This window comes from Lissotriton helveticus, chromosome 6 (genome assembly GCF_964261635.1).
Source record: "Lissotriton helveticus chromosome 6, aLisHel1.1, whole genome shotgun sequence".
NCBI lineage: Eukaryota > Metazoa > Chordata > Amphibia > Caudata > Salamandridae > Lissotriton > Lissotriton helveticus.
This window is the reverse complement of record NC_136067.1, coordinates 360,773,368-360,791,990: the sequence shown is the minus strand read 5'-3', so window position 1 is coordinate 360,791,990 and position 18,623 is coordinate 360,773,368.

The window sequence follows — 18,623 nt, the reverse complement described above, 5'->3', positions numbered from 1 at the left end:
TGGCTGGTATCATTCTATATTACATTAGCCAATGGAATGACGCATAGCAACACCAGTACACTACCTCCTGTGCATTTGTGCCACCACCGGTGGCATCCATTAGTGATGTCACATCTCTTTATGAGGCAAGACCTTGAGGATTTGCCACAGCATTGGGTATCATTTGCACCACATATGCCGCACATGTATTGCGCCACAGCAGCTGCACTCAAAGTGACTCTGATGCTAACTTTCAGGGGTGCAAGGAACTAGTAACTCTGCACCATGATGTATGGTTTGTGGTGTGCTGATCTCCCCTATTGTGTGTTGCCTTTCTACGTCTGCATGATGGCATTTCACTTATCACGCAATGCATGACATGTAGAGGCAAAACAAAGATTTGGACCATTTCCGTCTATTTAAATGCATTTTGACGTGAATCATTGAACGTCCTGCCATAGTTTTCCACAGAACCATGATGAAACAGTATTGTAGCATTATTTGTAAATATTTTGCCTGTAGGAAATCTGTGCATGATCACGTTCCCTGACCCCTATATCTTGTGTATATTTATTTTTCTAATTTATTAAATATTCTCATTTGTGGTTACACCTATTAAGCATCCAAAAATGTTTGGTTGTGTTAAAAATAATGTCAATTTTTTCCTATGTTTTCTGCTATTTATTTATATATTTTGCATGAAATCCATGACTTTTATAATTGCAGATTTCCAATATTAATATTTTGATGCTTAGCGACAGTTAGCGAGTATATTTTCGTCGCAATTCAAAAAAACGACTCGCATTTCGATGGATTTTGTATATAAATACCATAGCGATGTTTAATGTCACGCTATTCGTCGCTAACGCGATTAATTCTGTCGCTAAGGCGGGATTTTTTGCAGCAAACACAGGAAGTGGTGTATTACTGCTTCCTGTCACATGGGTGTGGTTTTTGCTTTCACTTTCTCTTTTCAGCACATTGCTGGTGCATGGGCTGAGTGAAGGAGGTGTATGGTAGTTGGTGTGTTGAAAGTTGGTTTTAGAGAGTGGTGCTGTGTGCTGTGTCCTGTCTGAAGTGTCTTTTAATAGTTGTTGTTGTATTTTATACTGTTTGTGTGTCTACTGTCCTCTGGTTTGTCTGCAGTGTCTGTTTGTTGTATTTGTAGTATTTTACACAGTTTGAGTGTCTAGTGTCCTGTGTTTTGTAGAGTTTATTTAGGGGTTAGTTTGTAATTTTCTATAGTTAGTTAGTTAATTGGGGTTTTATTTTTTACTTTTAAGTGGGTTAAGGGGCTCAGGGAGATGCCTGCTGTTGGGAGGTCAGGGAGGATGAGTGAGGAGGCATTGGGGGGGTTTTTATGGCTGATAAAATTTTATCTGCCAAATATGTTGGAGGCGGGGGGCCGGATCCTGCAGGGGTATGCTGTGGGGGCACGGAATGTGCGCTGGGAGCGTGTGAGGCTCCAAATGGAGCACTACTTTGAAATTGTACGCTCCGTGCACCAGTGGAAGCACCGCTGGCAGGACATGACTGCGCGGGAGGCCGACCTCCTGGATTACACCGGAGTGATGGCAGGCATCCAGGGTGGTAAGTCTCAAAGCCATTATTTCACTTAAATATTCAAATGTAATGTAAGTTACGTGTTTGACATGTGAGTATGGCATGTACATGCTGACTCTTTACTGTGATACTGTAACTAAGTGTTGATGACAATGTCATTTCCCTATGGGCCATGTGATTGAAGCCAAAATGTGTTTGGTAACGCAGACATTCGCTGATTTCCGGCGTCAGCGAACACTTTTTCGCTAAATGGTATTTATGAGACATTTTTGGTGCAAAGTAAGGCTTCACTACTTTTTACTTTCCTTATTTAGCAATAGCATTTGAGGAATAGCTACTTTAGCAATTCCTTACATGCAATGTATCAAGGCTAATAACATTCCTAATAGCCATTAAGGTTTCACAAATTTCCACCTACTTCTAGTTGGTGGTAATTAGCAAAATATTAGAATGTAGGTTTTTTGTAATCATCACAAGGTGCCATGTGACGCTCATACATGCCCTTAGGGCATGTATGTGCGCCATATACGCACACATGTAATTTTCACTGGTGCAGCAGGGTGTTCTTATGACACACCTGCACCCTAGAAAATATTCACAAATAGCAAATAGCAATTTGCTATTTGCTAATTTTCCATTAATTCCTATGGGCCTCCTGCCACATAGAAATGATTGTGAAGTTTGAGATTCGCAATTTGCTAATCGCAATTATGGAATATTAATGGATCCCTAACAAAAAGCTTTTTCCTACATACTTTGCATTTAGCTTTTGCAAATTTGCTAATCCTTCTAAATCGCTATTTAGTAATCGCTAAACGGAATGTTGATACATTGGTCCCAATGTGATTTGCACATGATTCGCTTCAGTTAAGATTAATTTGGGCTCCCACTTCCAGGCACATTTTAGCAGATTTACAAGCCACTTGGGGTTATGTTGCGGCGCAGTTGCATTACTTATGTGTCAAAGCGTCAGTGCAGGTTTTGCGCCATGGTGCAGGGTATGTACAATATCACTATTCTGGGAGAATCCTCACATTGTAAAGCTCTGCACCTTTAGGGTGCGTTCTGGCGCAGGGGAGGGCATTCATGCACAGGAACACCTCTGTAATGTGACAGAGTGAAATATATCAAGTTTGTGTCATTCACTGTCATGGCAATGCTGCGTCTTCACTCTTGCCCTGCCTGAAGCAGGCATGAGGATTGACGCAACATTGCCAAGATAGGGCCAACAGGAGCATTGCTGGAGCTGCGCCACACATGCGTCGCAACTCCTGCATTGCATTGCATTTACAGCACAGATGCCTGAAGCATAAGTGCCATTTTTGCCGCATGGTGCACAGCATGGGAAATGCAGCTCATCATGTGAGTTGGCCCATGGTGCAGTTTTACTCTTGCTAAACAAGGGACCACTGTAACTTAATCCAGAGGTCCTGGGGGATATGAGAGGGTATATGGAGTACGTCCTCCCAGCGAATATGTTACTACTAAAAATACTCCAAAGGAAACCTACAGAGAGAACTGATAGTTCAGTGTAGGTAGCGCACATAGATAAATGACCTATGTGTAGTGTGGGATTAAACACTAAGGGCCAGATGTAGATAAAATTTATTTTACCACCTCTTAAATACCGCATCATACCGACTCGGTATTTCAGAAGTGGTAAAATAAAAGTACCGAGATGTAGGTAAATACAGATGTGCATTTACCGAATCGGAAACAGTCGGTATTTACCGATGCGGTAAATACCGAGCCGGTAAATGCCCATTCATTCCTATGGGCTTTGAAGCCCATAGGATTGATTGGGCATTTACCGGTCGGTATTTACCGCATCGGAAAATACCGACTGTCACAAGGGTGCAGGGGGTGTCACTTTGACACCCTCTGGCACCCCCAAAAGAGGCTCGTGTGCCATGTGGCAGGCATACCTACCCTAAGGGCAGGTCTGCCTGTCATATGGCATAGGTGTGCATGCACACATGTGCATGCACACCAGAATCGGTATTTTACCATCAAATAGTATTTGATGGTAAAATACCGATTTTGTCCTGCTTGTGGGACTCAGAAGAGTCCCACCTACATACCAATTTTCAGGAATCCGTAATAATACCGACTCGGTATTTTACATAATCGGTAAATTTACCTATCGGTAAATTTACCGAGTCTGTAAAATACAGGGTCCTACATATCAAATTGCTTTTACCGGTCGGTAACGGCCGATTTCGGCCGTTACCACCCGGTAAACGCCTACCTACATCTGGCCCTAACACACTGGGGATGTGTTTGAGATGCTTACCATATCTATGTGTATGGGGGGGGCAAGACTAGTTGTTTTTAGTTACCCTCACACACCCTAGTGGTGTAATGCTTAATCATTGGTTCCCCCCAACTCATATAGGTCGGGGTGGGCTCAACCACAGTGTTGGGAAGCTCTTATGATAGTGAAGGCAAAGGGGTATATATGAGAAACCTCAATCGGACCCCTGGTATTCCTTTATTCATGGGTGTTGTTGGGTTGTAAATGAAGGAGTGAAAAAAGTGGTCAAGTAGGATTTTTATGGTCCTATTACCCTAGTGAAGTGCCAACATGTTTCAGTCCTTGTATGGCCATGAAGCTCCCAGACTTTCTTCATGGCAAGATTCAGTGACCCCCTTATGTGTGGGGATGCTAAAGAGGGGGAGTTCCCTACTCCAATGTGTCGAGGGAAGAGTAGCTTCTCCTCGTGTATGTGTGGTAATATTGGTGAGAAATGCAAGGCTCCATAAAAATTATGTTGGGCGCAGGCACCTCAGTAAGCGGGACGCTGGGCATACTCTGTTATTTGGAGGACGCTCACTACCGGAATTAACAGTCTCGCTTCCCGGATTGTGGCTGCTTTGCCTTCACTATCATGAGAGCTTCCCAACACTGTGGTTGAGCCCACCCCGACCTGTAGGAGTCGGGGGTGACCCAATGATGAAGCATGACACCACTAGGGTGTGTGAGGTTAACTAAAAACAAATAGTGTTGCCCCCCCCCCCATACACATAGATATGGTTAGCATGTCAAACACATCCCTAGTGTGTTAGTGTTTAATCCCACCCTACGCATAGGTATTTTTTCCAATGTGCACATTTACTCTTGCCTCCATGCTTTTTTTGTGGGATGCACCATTACCTGTAATACTGTCCCTTGGTGTGCTACAGTACAGTAGGTGTGTGAGTAGTCAATGCAAATGCGCCGGTTTGTATAGCTCCATGATTTGACAGTTGGAGTGAGTAGTCACATTATCATTGAGGTGTGAATACATATTAGCTGTATGCAGACCAGATGTGGGAAAGAGGTTTTCTGTGTGTCACTTTCATTCACATTACTATGTGATGGTGAATGACCACATGGCAGTAAGGGTGGCAAGGCACAGAGGATGTTTGCATTTAGGAGACCATCACGGCTGTAGTCAGTCAGAGATGTGAGCAGTGACTGTGTGCAGGATGATGTGTGTGTGGCCAGTATGTGTAACTGTACATATCTGAGCAGCGCCTGTGTGTGTGTGACCTATGTGCAGGACAGTACACAGTATGACAGATGCTCAAATCCATGAGCAGCAGGACTGTATCTACACGGTCCTTGTACATGGGTCATGTGCAGATATATCCTTGCCAGGTGATTATGCAATGTGTGAGTTTGCCAGCTGCACAGTGTTTTACATCGCAATGGACTGTGTATCTGCCTCTTACTAAATGCATAGTTACCATCATACGCAGGACTACTTCTACATGATGCCTGTGTGGACATGGGTCTTAGAAATGGCATAATCCAAATGTTATGTGCATGTATGTCCGCGGTAATGTTATGTTTGCCCACCACTGCATTAGCTAGCCCATGTGTGCATGCCAATCAAAGTGCACAGAGTCATTAGTTCAATGTGTGAATCCCCTACAAAGTGATGTAGCTTTTACTGAGACAGAAAAGTTGTTCATCATGTGTATGTAACGTTTCTGGATGCCATGCAATGACACATATTTTATTTGCCTTCAGCTGCAGATGGTCGGCGACCCCTCACACAGGGTGACGTGGATCGATTCAGGGACCCAAATGCCACTGGTGAGTAATTGTTATGTAAATTGCCATGTGTGATGTAAAGGATGTCATTAACTAATGCAACACACGCTCGTTTTGCAATGCTGGTGTGTTTGGCCTGTCACGAGGCCACAAGGTGCAGAGTATTGTTCGGTTATCATTCAGAAAATATGTATAAGAGTGTGGTTAGACGCTTATCTATCTAAGTAGTGACTTTGTCCATGAAGGGACAATGCAACAGCTCTGATTTCCTGTGCATGACATCCAGCACTGATTATAGCTAAATAGGCAATGAGCCAGGGATCATTACAGGATTCTCACACATGGCTACATATTATCAATACCAGCCAGAAGAGGTATCCACGCTTCATCTGCAGTACACTGGCAGTGAAGCGGACATAGAGGTTTACTAATATGCCCTGGACATTCCCATATCATGCCAGGTTAAGGTCATGTCATGTGTAAGGTATAAATCTATCACTTTTCATCCACACAAGGTTTGAAGGTCCTTTAGCAGTGTAAATCAAATGAAACTGTGCCATAGAGGTTCCAGGCAATGTTGCACCACATATTGGGAACAGTCAAGTTTACCAACTTTCACAGGAGAGTTTGTGTTGATAGATGGATAATGGTTGAGGGGGAAGTTCATTACACCGCCAAGGGGCTGGAGCAGTTAACTAGCGTAGCCATGTTGAGAGGGTCTAACAAAAGACTGGGTCATGAATGTTTTATACCAGGATCTAAGGGGTCTATTTGGCCCATCCCAGTTCTTCTCTTTTAGGAGGTCTTTAGGTCCAGGGTTAGACAGGATGTCATGAATGCAACTCTGATTGTTACACTGCCTTTTCTGCCGCATGATGAGCATGTGGTGTATTTTCTATGTAGGTGTGGAAGGGGTTATAGGCGACAGGTTGTGAGTCAGTGTGTCTGCCAAATTCAGCAGGGTCTGCTGTTTAACACACATTTTAGTTTTTACTAATGAAATCTGAGGATTGCTGTCATCGGTGTGGCTGATGGGCACGCCCTGCAGCAAAGGGTTCCTTGCTTCAATAGGATGGCATTTGAAGACATTCCATATTTTACACATGAACCCGTAGCAGGTGGCAATTACCTGGCAGACGACCTCTGTCCAGGACAGGGAATGTAGGGGCATATTACCAAGCAATTGCGATAATTATCGCTATAGCTTGGTTAGCGGGAAAATATTTCCGCAGAGCACCGAGGTTTTTTACAGCTGAGATACCTTCATATTATCAAGCTTTATCTCTGAAGCCGTAAAAAGCCAGCAAAAAGCATGATTTTCGCAGCTAAATCAGCAATATTCATGCTTTATCGTGACAATGCTCTTAGCCATGTTATCCACCTTCCATTGGATAACATGGCTAAGAACAGCTTTTAGCAGGCGTTAGCTTTTGGAGATATTCGCGCTTAGCGCGAATATTTCCAAATGTTGTTAATAGGAGTTAGAGATGTTAGCGACTGTTTTCAGTCGCTAACATCTTGGCACGCCCACTTAGCATGTCATTTGCGATATTTATCGCTGACATGCAAAGTGGGCCCCTAAATGCCCGCTATCGCCTACAAGCTGTCGCTAACTGGTGATAGGGGCTGCTTGGTGATAGGGCGAGATAATTATCGCCGCATTAGCGGGGAAAAATCACGCTAATGCCGCGATAATGCCCTTGGTAATATGCCCCGTAGTTTTGTTATTCGTATGTCTAAGATCACATGTTTGCAAGGGGGACTGGAGCACAGTTCCAGCTGCCACCTTTCAGGTGACCAAGATACCTCAGGGCTGCCAAACTGAATGATGTCTGTTTCACAACTGTTTAGTTAGAGTTTGTTGATGCCCTTCTAGTTGCTAATGTAAAACATGCTGTTTGTACAACAGAGACATGTGTCAGTGTTGTTTGTTCCACACGTACTCAGTTACTGGTTATTGCCAGCATACAATACGCTTAGATGAGCCGTACTATTTCCCAACTTTGCCCAACAGGCTCAAGTATACATTGAACAGCATTGGACTTAGGACAGATCCTTAACCCCATGACCAGGACAGCTATGTGATTTCTCAGGTGCATATTGTCAAGGATTTCATAGCGTGTTTTGCATCTGTTTCCTGCCGATGTACGCTGCAATATTGTGGAGTACTTTTTTGATATTCTTGACACCTGTTGTTGGTAGGGGTGTCCCGGTCTTCTTCCCGTGCATGTAGGCTGAGCTTCTATTCACTTGCCATTGGCATATACATACAGCCACACTGGCAACCATGTAAAAGGGTGCCAGTCTTGTCAGTGACTACATGAACTGTACAGATTTTCAGATAGACACACATGTCTGCACATGTGCAATGTACAGCAGTAGCAGCAGTGTGTCAGTGGGTCAGATGAGGGTGGTGCTGCCCATGGAGGGGTAGTGCCACACTACTGATGTTAATTGGACTACTTGCACACTCTCAGGATGCACAATGGTGACATGTTATCACTGTCTCATTTGGCATCTATTTGTTCATTACGTCACACCTGCCATGGCCTGTCATGTCACGTCCCAGGGCCTGTGTTGTGGAAAGTAGGGCTTGTCAATGATGTGTTCAGGTCACTTTGAGACGTTACAGGATGTCACATGTGTGTTGCCTCCCATGTGGTATGTGATTAGTGCCAAGTAATATGATGATAGGCAAATGACCCAGTGTCCTTGTTTTGGGATTGACATTTCCATTTTTTTCCAGACAACATGAATGCAGAGGAGACCCATGCGTTCAATGTGGCCAAGGAACGGTGGGTCCACATCCGCCGGGTGAAGAAGGGTTACCGAGCCATGGCCCGTAAATACGCGGCAGCTCGACAGGATGGCACCTGGCGCGCAATGCCAGAGATTGTGGGGGACAAGACAGCAGCTAAGAGCTCCAAGGCTGCTGGCAAGGCTGGCCGAGTCAGGCACACAGCCACAATGGCCTCACCTGTTCCGGTCCCATCCACTGCACCTACTCCAGGTACAAGCAGCCAGGGGCCGGGTCAAGCTGCACCCAGCCAGGGACCAGCCCTGGCCACTCCAAGCCAGGATCTGGGGGCAACCACCACAACGCCGGGAATGGCAGACACTCTCAACAACATCCTCACGGAGCTGGGCAGGAACAACAACTTGCTCCTGGATCTCAGGAACGATTATCTGAACCTGAGCCGGCGGGTAAATGACATTTGCCAGAAACTAGGCATTCCATGAAGCTGGACTTCTTCTGCCCCACACCCCTCTTCTGCCTTCCCTCCTTGTTATGACTTGTTTTGTTGTTGATTGTTGTATTATAGTATTTTGATGTAGATTAGTGTTAGATTATGTATAGTTAGTTTAGTGTAGTGAGATGTTGTTAGGTTAAGATAGTGTTGGGGGTAAGTTTATTTTCTCTTTGGGTGGGGGGTTGATGTAGTTTTTTAATTTGTGTAGTAGGGTTTAGGTAGTATTACATGTGTAGTTTAGTTTTATATGTGTGTAGGGATTTTAGATATAGTGTTAGTTTTAGTGTTTAGTGTAGTTTTAGATAGGTAATTTGTTATAAAATAAATATTTTAGAATTTGTTACTACTTGCATTGGTGTCAGGTTGGTTGCTGAGTGTGTGTCTTCACACATAGTATGTTTTTCAGGTCATCAGTGTTGTGATCCCTGTATGTGTGACTTTGGATGCAACCGGTTACTGGGATGCATGTATAGTGTTAAGTAAACCTTAGCTGTGGTATCTGTTGACTTGCATGGTTGACAGATTACATAGAATTATTTGTGTATGGGCCAAATCTGCTATTTACCAATCTGCTATTTAGCACTAGATGGCAAGACAGTCCACATGTTAGCAAATTTGCTGGCGTACTTGTGTAGCTATTTGATAAAATATGTGCCCGCATGTGGCTGTCACTTTGGCAGCACACCATAATGCAACTAGGTCCCTTTAGTGAACTGGACGTTATAGTGGGGACGGCCGACAAGATGTTTCATACTGCTAGTGTGTGGTGGAGTTTGCCAAACAGGGAGAGCTTCTATGGGAGTTCACATGCATCTTGTTTAGGAGTGGTCAGAGACCAAGCAGAGCATCAGGTGCGGAGAGTGCAGGCACCTTGTCACATGAGCTTCACAGGGATGGCGCTTGGGAAAGTAATGGATGCTAATATAAATTTGGTCTGGACCCCAGAATCCTTCGGATGTCCAAGATTGCTCTGCTGCACGTGTTGGTAACTAGCCATTCTGATCCTGCTCAGTGTGTTCATGCGCATGCAGCTGCTGCTGGACAATATCCCATCTCATACTTAAATGCCCCATACAGGACTATGCTGGCGCTGGGCAGTAGGGTGCAGTGGCATGCAGGTGCTGCACACATGGTACATGCACATACTTGTGCCAAGGGGGACAGATGTTTATTGGTGCTGTGTAGGTCGTTGTGACTTAACATTTTGACTGGACTGACGGTGGTACCACCTACACAGATATGGAGTATCCAGCCACAAGACTTCATGGTGCAAGAACATGATCGTGCTGTGCGTTACAGGTATATATGTACTGGGGGCAGGGGGTACCTTGGCACAATATGTGCTCACACCCTGAGGGCTTACCCGCAATTGTGCTAAATAATATAATCACACTGGGAGGGCTCAGGGGCAGTTCTGCTGCAAGGGGCTCAGACACACAGGTCTCCCAGGCAGTTTAGCTGCACCACCCTCTGGTTCCTCACAGCACCCTCAGGTTCACACCTGGCACCATTTTTTTCTTCACACCACCCTCTGGTTCAACTGTGCCACACTCTAGTTCACCACTGCCACCCTCAGGGTCACCACTGCCACCCTCAAGCTCACCACCCACACAGATTTATTCCTCAACACTGCCACACATCTCCACTTCCAGATCCACACCGACCCCAATACCACCCTCAGACGTACACTCATGTCCAGCACCCCCAGACCACATTGTCAATTCAGCAAATCCCTCACCTACGTCGCCTGCAACCATGCAGTCACCTCCACAGACTACATCCTCCTCGTGGAGCTGACATTCCAGCTCAGGAACAATAACAACACCAACACCAACTCCAGAACCCTGTCGGCCACACTAGCCAACCTCAGCCAACTCGCCACCCTTCCACCCACGCCGCTGGTCACACGTTGGACACCACCTTCTACACAGGCACCCACGTTACTTTAGTACACAACACCTGTTGCCACAGGACTGTACCGTGCTGCATCCATTCCCCCTTCAATGTACAGTCCACAGACCACCACACACCACGGGTAACTCACCACTGCTGGAGGTGAGTGACTGTAGACCAGCTACTCACCACCCTTACCCACAGGCCACACAACAACTCCACCAACTCCAACGCTGCAGGCCGCCACCTCAGGCAGTGTATGTGCAACTGTGACAACACACTTATGCCACTCAAGGAACCCTGTAACCCCCACACCAGCAGGCCAGCTGCCACCTTCACCAATGTGCTGGTGTGTATCCAGAGTTGGATGTCGGAAACAGGAGTGGATATTGGTCACCATATGCACTCCAGACTAACACGCAGACCACAGGGATGCCATACACATACATCTCCACCTCTTGTGATTGGCCAAGGGTTTCTCCTTGAAAGCCTAACTGGAAGACAACACACACGGGAGCAAGGGTCTCTTCTGCATCGTAAGGGATCTTTCGGACTCCAGCACCAACACCAACAACATGACTCCCTGAGTAGAACAGTGCTACTCACTAGCCATCTTCTTCCACTGCTAGCTCGCTGATATCCATGACAGCTTCAACACGACACCCACCCAAACTATGCCAGGGCCCCCCTCCCCTGTGTACACCAGCAGCGCATGCCACCTGACCTCCCAGGCCAATGTCAACAGCAACAAGATACACAAGGTTATGTACTCCATCCACTCACGCTCCCTGTCACACCTATTCCCACACCACGTATATAACATGGCAGATGCTGCTATCTGAGCTGACTACAGTACAACAACATTTCCATGGTGCTTGGAACACAACTAAATCTACACCCTCCTCAACTAGCCGAAGCCAGGTCACAAGGACCTCATGTGCTTCCAGCGTTTTTCCCTGCTCCTGTTTCCAGGGCCAATCACTGGGAATTGCTCAACATGCAACTGGCCCAACACCTGGTAGATAACAACATCATGTACCCATCCCAGGCCTGAATCATACAAGTCCACAGGACCCTGCCAGAACTCATGTCCGCCAGTGACGACATCATGAGCCAACTGTGCAACAGCGACACTTCTGCCCTCATCCTCCTGGTGATGTGTCCCTATGCCAGCATGACCAGGGCTCTCCAGGACTTGTTGTACAGTACATGAGGGTATGCAATGTCATGACTTGCATGGTACATGAGTGCCACTGTGCCCATCCACCAGCCCGGCCGGTGGTAGGTGTAACTGCAGGGCTGTGACGTAGGGAGGGGGAGGGGCAGGGTGGGGGGTAGTAATGTATGGATTACGGACTTTGACAGGTAAGTAAACATATAAAATTAATTAACGAATTTCATTGTGTGCACTGCATCACCAAATGCGATGCAGTGCGCGCAACAAAAATAGTTTTATTAATTTATATGTTTACTTACCTGTCAAAGTCCGTAATCCATACTTTATGACCCCCCACCCTGCACCTCCGCCTCCCTACGTCACCGCCCTGCAGTTACACCTGCCACCAGCCGTGGCTGCCATCCACCCACTTCCACCTGTTCCTTTTTGACACTCACCCTGGTGTTGTTGTGTGACTTCCAGTACAGCAGAATCCTGGCCTGTGACTCCTACAACAGTCTCCTCACTGATGACATTCTCCACCTGCGCCTCCAGCTCATCCAGCTCCTCCTGTGGAGCTGGTCCACCGCCTCCCGTCGCACTTGCTGCCCTTAGGTTTGCCCCCAGTTTCTTTTTTGTTTTGCTTTTCGTATCGTGCCACCGCTTCTTACACTCCTCCACTGTCCTCTTGCGCTCCCCCACGGCATTGACCTTGGACATGATGTCCAGCCATATGTCCCTTTTCCTTGCCATGGTGACGGTGGAACTCACAAAGAGTTCCTGCTGGTGTTGCGTCACCATTTCAACCAGTACCTGGTTCTCATCCGGAGTGAACTTTGGGTTCCTCTTCCTCTTGCCTTTTCCCTGGGTGTCTGCCTGGCCTTCCTGGGTGTTGTTTGTGCCCTCTGCACTAGTCCCTGGCTGCTCACCATCATTTTCATTATTTTCCATTCTTAGCAACGATTTTCGGTTTAGCGGGCATTTTTTCTTCCCGCTAACGCGTTATATGGTAGCCTTGGGCCTATTGGTTTAGCGATAATCATCGCTGATAGGCCCAGCGTGAATTTTTTTCACGTTAGCGTGCGTCGGGTTAGCGTCGTCACGCTGGTTTAACCGCATGCTTTTATCGCATATAGGGGGAAATATTGCCGCCTTGCGGGGTATTGGTAATACCTCGCTACGGCGGCGATATTTCCAGGCGATGCTGCGCGATAAAATTTTTCCCGCTAAATATCGATTGCGATATTTTTCGCAAGTTATTGGTAATATACCCCTTAATTTGCAGCAAGAGAAACATGAAAATATTGACAAATATGTGGCCTGTTTAGAGAATGTGAGTTGGATGTGTCATGTTGGAGAATTTAACAAAAAACCGATCGTTATTAACATTCATTTTATGTATTGTTTTTAAAGTTCTTGTAAAAACACCGTACACACATTTAAAGAAATGTTTAACATCTTGACACAGAGCTAGCCAGCAGGGTGAGAATGAAATATGTCAACATTTGCTTATGGTGATTTGTTAACACTGTCAACTCACTTAAAAACAAAGAGGGGTCCCAACGAAAGGAGTATGTGGCCAAGTAAGAATCCTCACCCTGCTGATCAACGATTCTGAGAAGGATGGTAGCGTTTCTGTGGAGCAGAGTTGTAGTTAAAGAATATTGGAAACTAAAGCAAATGAGATAAGTCAGTGAAGGCTGTGGGCTAACTTAGTAAAGGTAAAACGAATATTAACAGAAGAGTAAAGAATAGGTTGAACAAAAGAAGCGAAAGAAGCCAATATTGTGAAAGGCCAACATATAGCAGCATTAATCCAAAACATAATAAACACCGAGGTTTAAATAAGAGGTTTAGCAGGAGAAAAGGGCTGAGTGCACTGACTCTTCCTGATAATGTACAATTGAAATTGACTTGTGTGAGAAAGCAGGACAATTTGTTTTTAAAAAGACACACCGAATCAAAGTTGATGCCAAGGCAACCGTAAGTGTGGTGGAACGAGAGGTGAGAAAAGGTTGGGAATAACAGGAGTCAGAAGCCAGAAAATGTTGGGTTTGAAAAGATTTATGGCAGAAATAAAGGCAGTAAGACAAGCATTAAAACAATTTATCTGTACCTGAAATAAATAAATGACTTTGGTGACATGCCTAAGCAAATAATAGAAGATAATAGAATAGTATAGACAGTAAAACCTACAGTACTAAGCTCAGAGCACTGAGGTATACCATATAAAGGAGGAAAGAAGACATTTATTTTTTTGTTAACGCAGATTTATATAGCGCGAACTCGACCCGAAGGTATTGGAGCGCTTTACATGAGCACCAGTTACGTTACACAAGGACACTTTCAGGGACTGGGAGATTAAATGATTTGCCCAGAATCACAGGATGTGGACGTGACCCCGAGCGTCGGACCTTGGTTTCCAGCACCAATGTCGGAAACCTAGCAGTAAGACCAAATTCTCTCCCCAAAGACAAGGCGCCTTTCGAGGACTTGGAAATAATGATCACATAAATAAGAAGAGATACAGGAAAGAATAGAAACAGAGAAGAGAAAGGAACTTAATACAAAGAGATGGGTAAGGACTAGCATCAAAAGTAGTGGAACCAAGACAGAGGACAACTGGTGGTGACAGAAGTTGGCCAGGCTGCAAAATTACCTCCATTGGAACCAAGTTGAAGAGGAGATAATGGATTATGAAATTGAAAAAATACAACTGTTAAGCAAGTATGTATGAATGTATGTATTTTTGTAAGTGTATGGTATTTGTATTGCCCACAAATATAAAAGGCAGTGAAGCACTGTATGGGATCAAATGCAAGCAGTCAATGAGTGATGGGAGAGGCAGCTAGTTTGTGGAATGTTACTGCATTGTGATCTAGTGCTCTTTAATAAGCTGTGTCTGCAACTGGTTCCTAAATTGGCGCATCCTTCGAACTGTCCTGATGGATACAGGGATGTTTTCCTAGATCCTGGTTGATATATGTGTAAAAATTGCAGGCAGACATGGCTGAAAGTCAGATGGCTGGTATTCAGGTCCAATTATGGAATCAGGCAATGACTTTAGTATGTGGGCCACTCGTCGTACGACCGGAGAAGGATCTCCACTTCTGGGCCGGATTTAGCCCTGGGAATTCCTGTCTTGCGTCCAGCACAATAAACTGAAGCTTCAACTGTTCATACACTCCACTAGACGTATTGGAGTGCTTGCCTCGCTTTATCTATAGCCCTGATAAAGTTCTCAGAGTGAAAACAAAATGCGTTGGCTGAGCTGAATGTTCTTTTTATTTATTTATTGGGAAATTTTTATATAGCACGAACATGACCACAGAGGGTATCAGAGCACTTTATAGTTTATGCATCTAGAAGGGTACAAGCAAACAAAACAGAATAAACACAAACGAAAAAATTCACAGTTTTAAAATGTCTGACATTCATGTGAGTCAGGCAGCTGGGCAACACATCAGCGGGTATGGCCCCGGAAACAAATGGAGATGCCAGACTGAGGCAAAAATTTCTTCATCAGGAGCCCTTTAACTTCTTTCTTGAAGCGGACCGTGGAAGGTTCATCCTGACTTGGGGAGGAAGACAATTCCAGATCCCCGGAGCCATACCTGAGAAGGCTTTATTGTAAGTCTTTTTTTCTTGAATTTTTGTGGTTTGAGCAGAAGGGTGCTGGCACTTCTAGAGGCTCTCGGACCACATGAGAGCTCCAGTTTCTGAGTGAGGTACAGCGGAGTCTTGAAGAGGATGGCTTTGTGTGCCATGCAAGCAATTTTTACCTTTATCCGGGCCTCATACGGAAGCCAATTCAGGGCCAGCAAGTCCGGAGAAATATGTTTAGGGCAACATATAAAGTTAATTTAGAGCACCTATCAGGACATAATGTGTCTCCTAGGATAATAAAAAGATCAGGAGATTTTACATTGACAACCTGCCATGGATGTTCAACTCTACAAAAATGTTCTGCTTGGACCATTTTTATTGCCCAACTTGACAGTTGAACACCTCAGGTACATTTTTCTTACACGCCTATTTCTCCAACTTACTGTCTTTCCTCATCTGTAACCATCAGTGACTGACCTAGGTCAAAGTGTTCTGTTTTTGCTATGAATCATCTTGTGTCTATCACTTTAATCCTGAACCAGAAATACAGACACTGGTAACTCAATATACGAATTATGCCTCCATCAACATTGAGTTCTAAAAACAAAAAATCTATCTCTAACTCTTCAATGAATTGCCTTCATTGTTTGTCCAAACCTTCTTTTCAAATTCTATTGTGTGGGGATCCCAACTCTGCCACCATCATAACTTTAACATATTCAATATTCCCTGTTTTGTGAAAAGGTGTATACTTTATTAGTCTGCTAAAACTGGTTCATTGTCCAAGACCACTGATCGAGAACCAAGTCATCATACGTACACTGGAAACTAGATACATATTCCCCTGTTGACGATTTATGTGCCCTCCTACTGTACCAGCAACATCCCGTGTGGTTGTTCTTTAATGAGACGGGGACTGGCGTGTCCATCTAGCATTATTTCTACTGCATCTTTCTGCCTTCCAATCCTTTCCATTTTACAAAATATACTTCTGACTTTGCATGGAAGTCTGCAGTACTTGTAAATTTTAGTTTCATCCTTCTCCATGTACACCTGCAGGTAGGTCTCCTCACTCATGGTTAACTAGCAACCTCTTTGATTCAGTAAGCAAATCACTAAAGGCACACAAATAGGTTTTTGTATCTCATTTTATCACCTACTGTGGGCAGTCAATTTTAAAAACTCTCAAAGAAGTATACTATAAATCTCTTATCACTGGCAGCTCATCAAACTCTTAGCTCCTGTGCTCTGCTATCATTACCCCTTTCATTCCTCCGCACCAGACGATTCTTTGCCTTCACATTCCACACTACAAAACGGCGTGTGTGTGTTTCCTTTTAACTAAGAGGATCCTTCTCTTCTTAAATATTGTCTGGTCATTGATTTTGAAATTGCATGCTTTAGGGCAGATTTACTAACATTTTGTGCTTTGGTTTGAGGCACAGATATGAAGCAAAGAAGCACAACATTTTTATTTGGGGCTTGCTTCCAGCACAAAATGTGTGCTTTGCATTACTTTGTGTCAGGGGGGCATCCCATGGGTGGTCCATGGTCGTTCCCATTTGCTCAGTTGTGGTGTCTTCTGCAAATCCCTATCTACTACCCTATAACACCTCTTTGAGGCTAGTGTTATCTTGAAAAAATGCTTTTTTTTCTAGACACTATTACAACTTTGTATGTGTGTGTCCCTGTACACATACAAGTGGAAAATGAATTACAGAATAATTTATACACTGGAAGGATACCCTTCGAGTACAAATCTTGTGCTGAACACACCCACCCACTGGTGCTGGAATATATTTCAAAGTGGCGGTGCTGTCGTCAATTTTTCATCACTGAAGTCATAGGGATTGTGAAAAATCCAAGCATCACACATAGAACAATTATAACAAACGCGTCACGTCCAGTCAGCTGAAGACTGGTAATAGTGTGGTATGTAGCTGGTTGTGCATTTTGGAGGATACTGTAGCAAAGATAGTACTAAAACATGTTGTGGTAATGCAGCATCATTTTTTAAACCATTGAAGTGGCCACACAACTCACACTGACATGCAGATTTGACTGATAAAACGATATAGCTCACAAAGGATATTGCGTCGAAATCAGTTTGCAGTAAAAACTGACCATTAGCATATCCCCCCAAAAAGTGTCTTTGAATTTTTTTGATCTTATTAAAATCTTTGTTTACATCACACTTCAGAATTACAAAACAAATGTGATTCATTTCTACTTTTCTAACTGCTGCAATTTGGAAATATTTGTTCAGTTATTTTACTGGTATTTTAAAGTAGTTTTGTGTAACCCTACTGTCTTTCCTTTCACACTCCCTGTAACACAGCAAAATTGTCAGAGAGTTCAGTTTACTAAATCCTTTAACTCTACAGACAGAGAAAGAAACGTAAAAACAATCTCCTTGTTAAAAGATTATGCAGCAATTGTTCAGAAGACTTGGCCTGACATTAGACCCCTGTCTTTGAATGTACAGCAAATGTGAGAATACAAATAAATATTTAGTGCTCATTCCCCTCCTGAACTCCAGCATGTTGATTTAAGGGGCCGCTCTTGTGCAAGGATGTGTGTGTTGGCTGTGGGAGCCTAAAGTGTGACAGTGCAGGCAGAAAGGTAAACAGCTTGTCAGTCAATGACACCTGGGGCCTTCCAAGAGTGGTGGGCCATTTTCCATGTTCCAACTGCAGCATCTGTCAGCTAACATCAAACACCAAGATCTTGAGTCTTGAGCCTAGGAAAACATGGACACAACGTACTCACACAAACTGTAACTCTACTAACGTAGTCTCCCTCATCACATGCCCTTGCCAGTTGCGGTACGTGGGCATGACCACTCACAAAATCAAACAGAGAATATGTGAACATCAGAGTAACATCAGGTGCTATAAAGTTACCACGAAGATGAGCGACCACTTTTTACAAAATAATCACACTACCAACGAACTTAAATGGACCATCATCGAGCAAGTCTGCACTGGGAAAAACATCCCGCAGATACTGTTTGAAAAGGAACAAAAGTGGGTCTACCACCTAGGGACTCATAAACAAGGATTAAATGATCACAGTCCTAAGACACTAGTACCACCTAGGAGCAAGAACAAGAGCCTAATCTGAATTTTTAAACTGG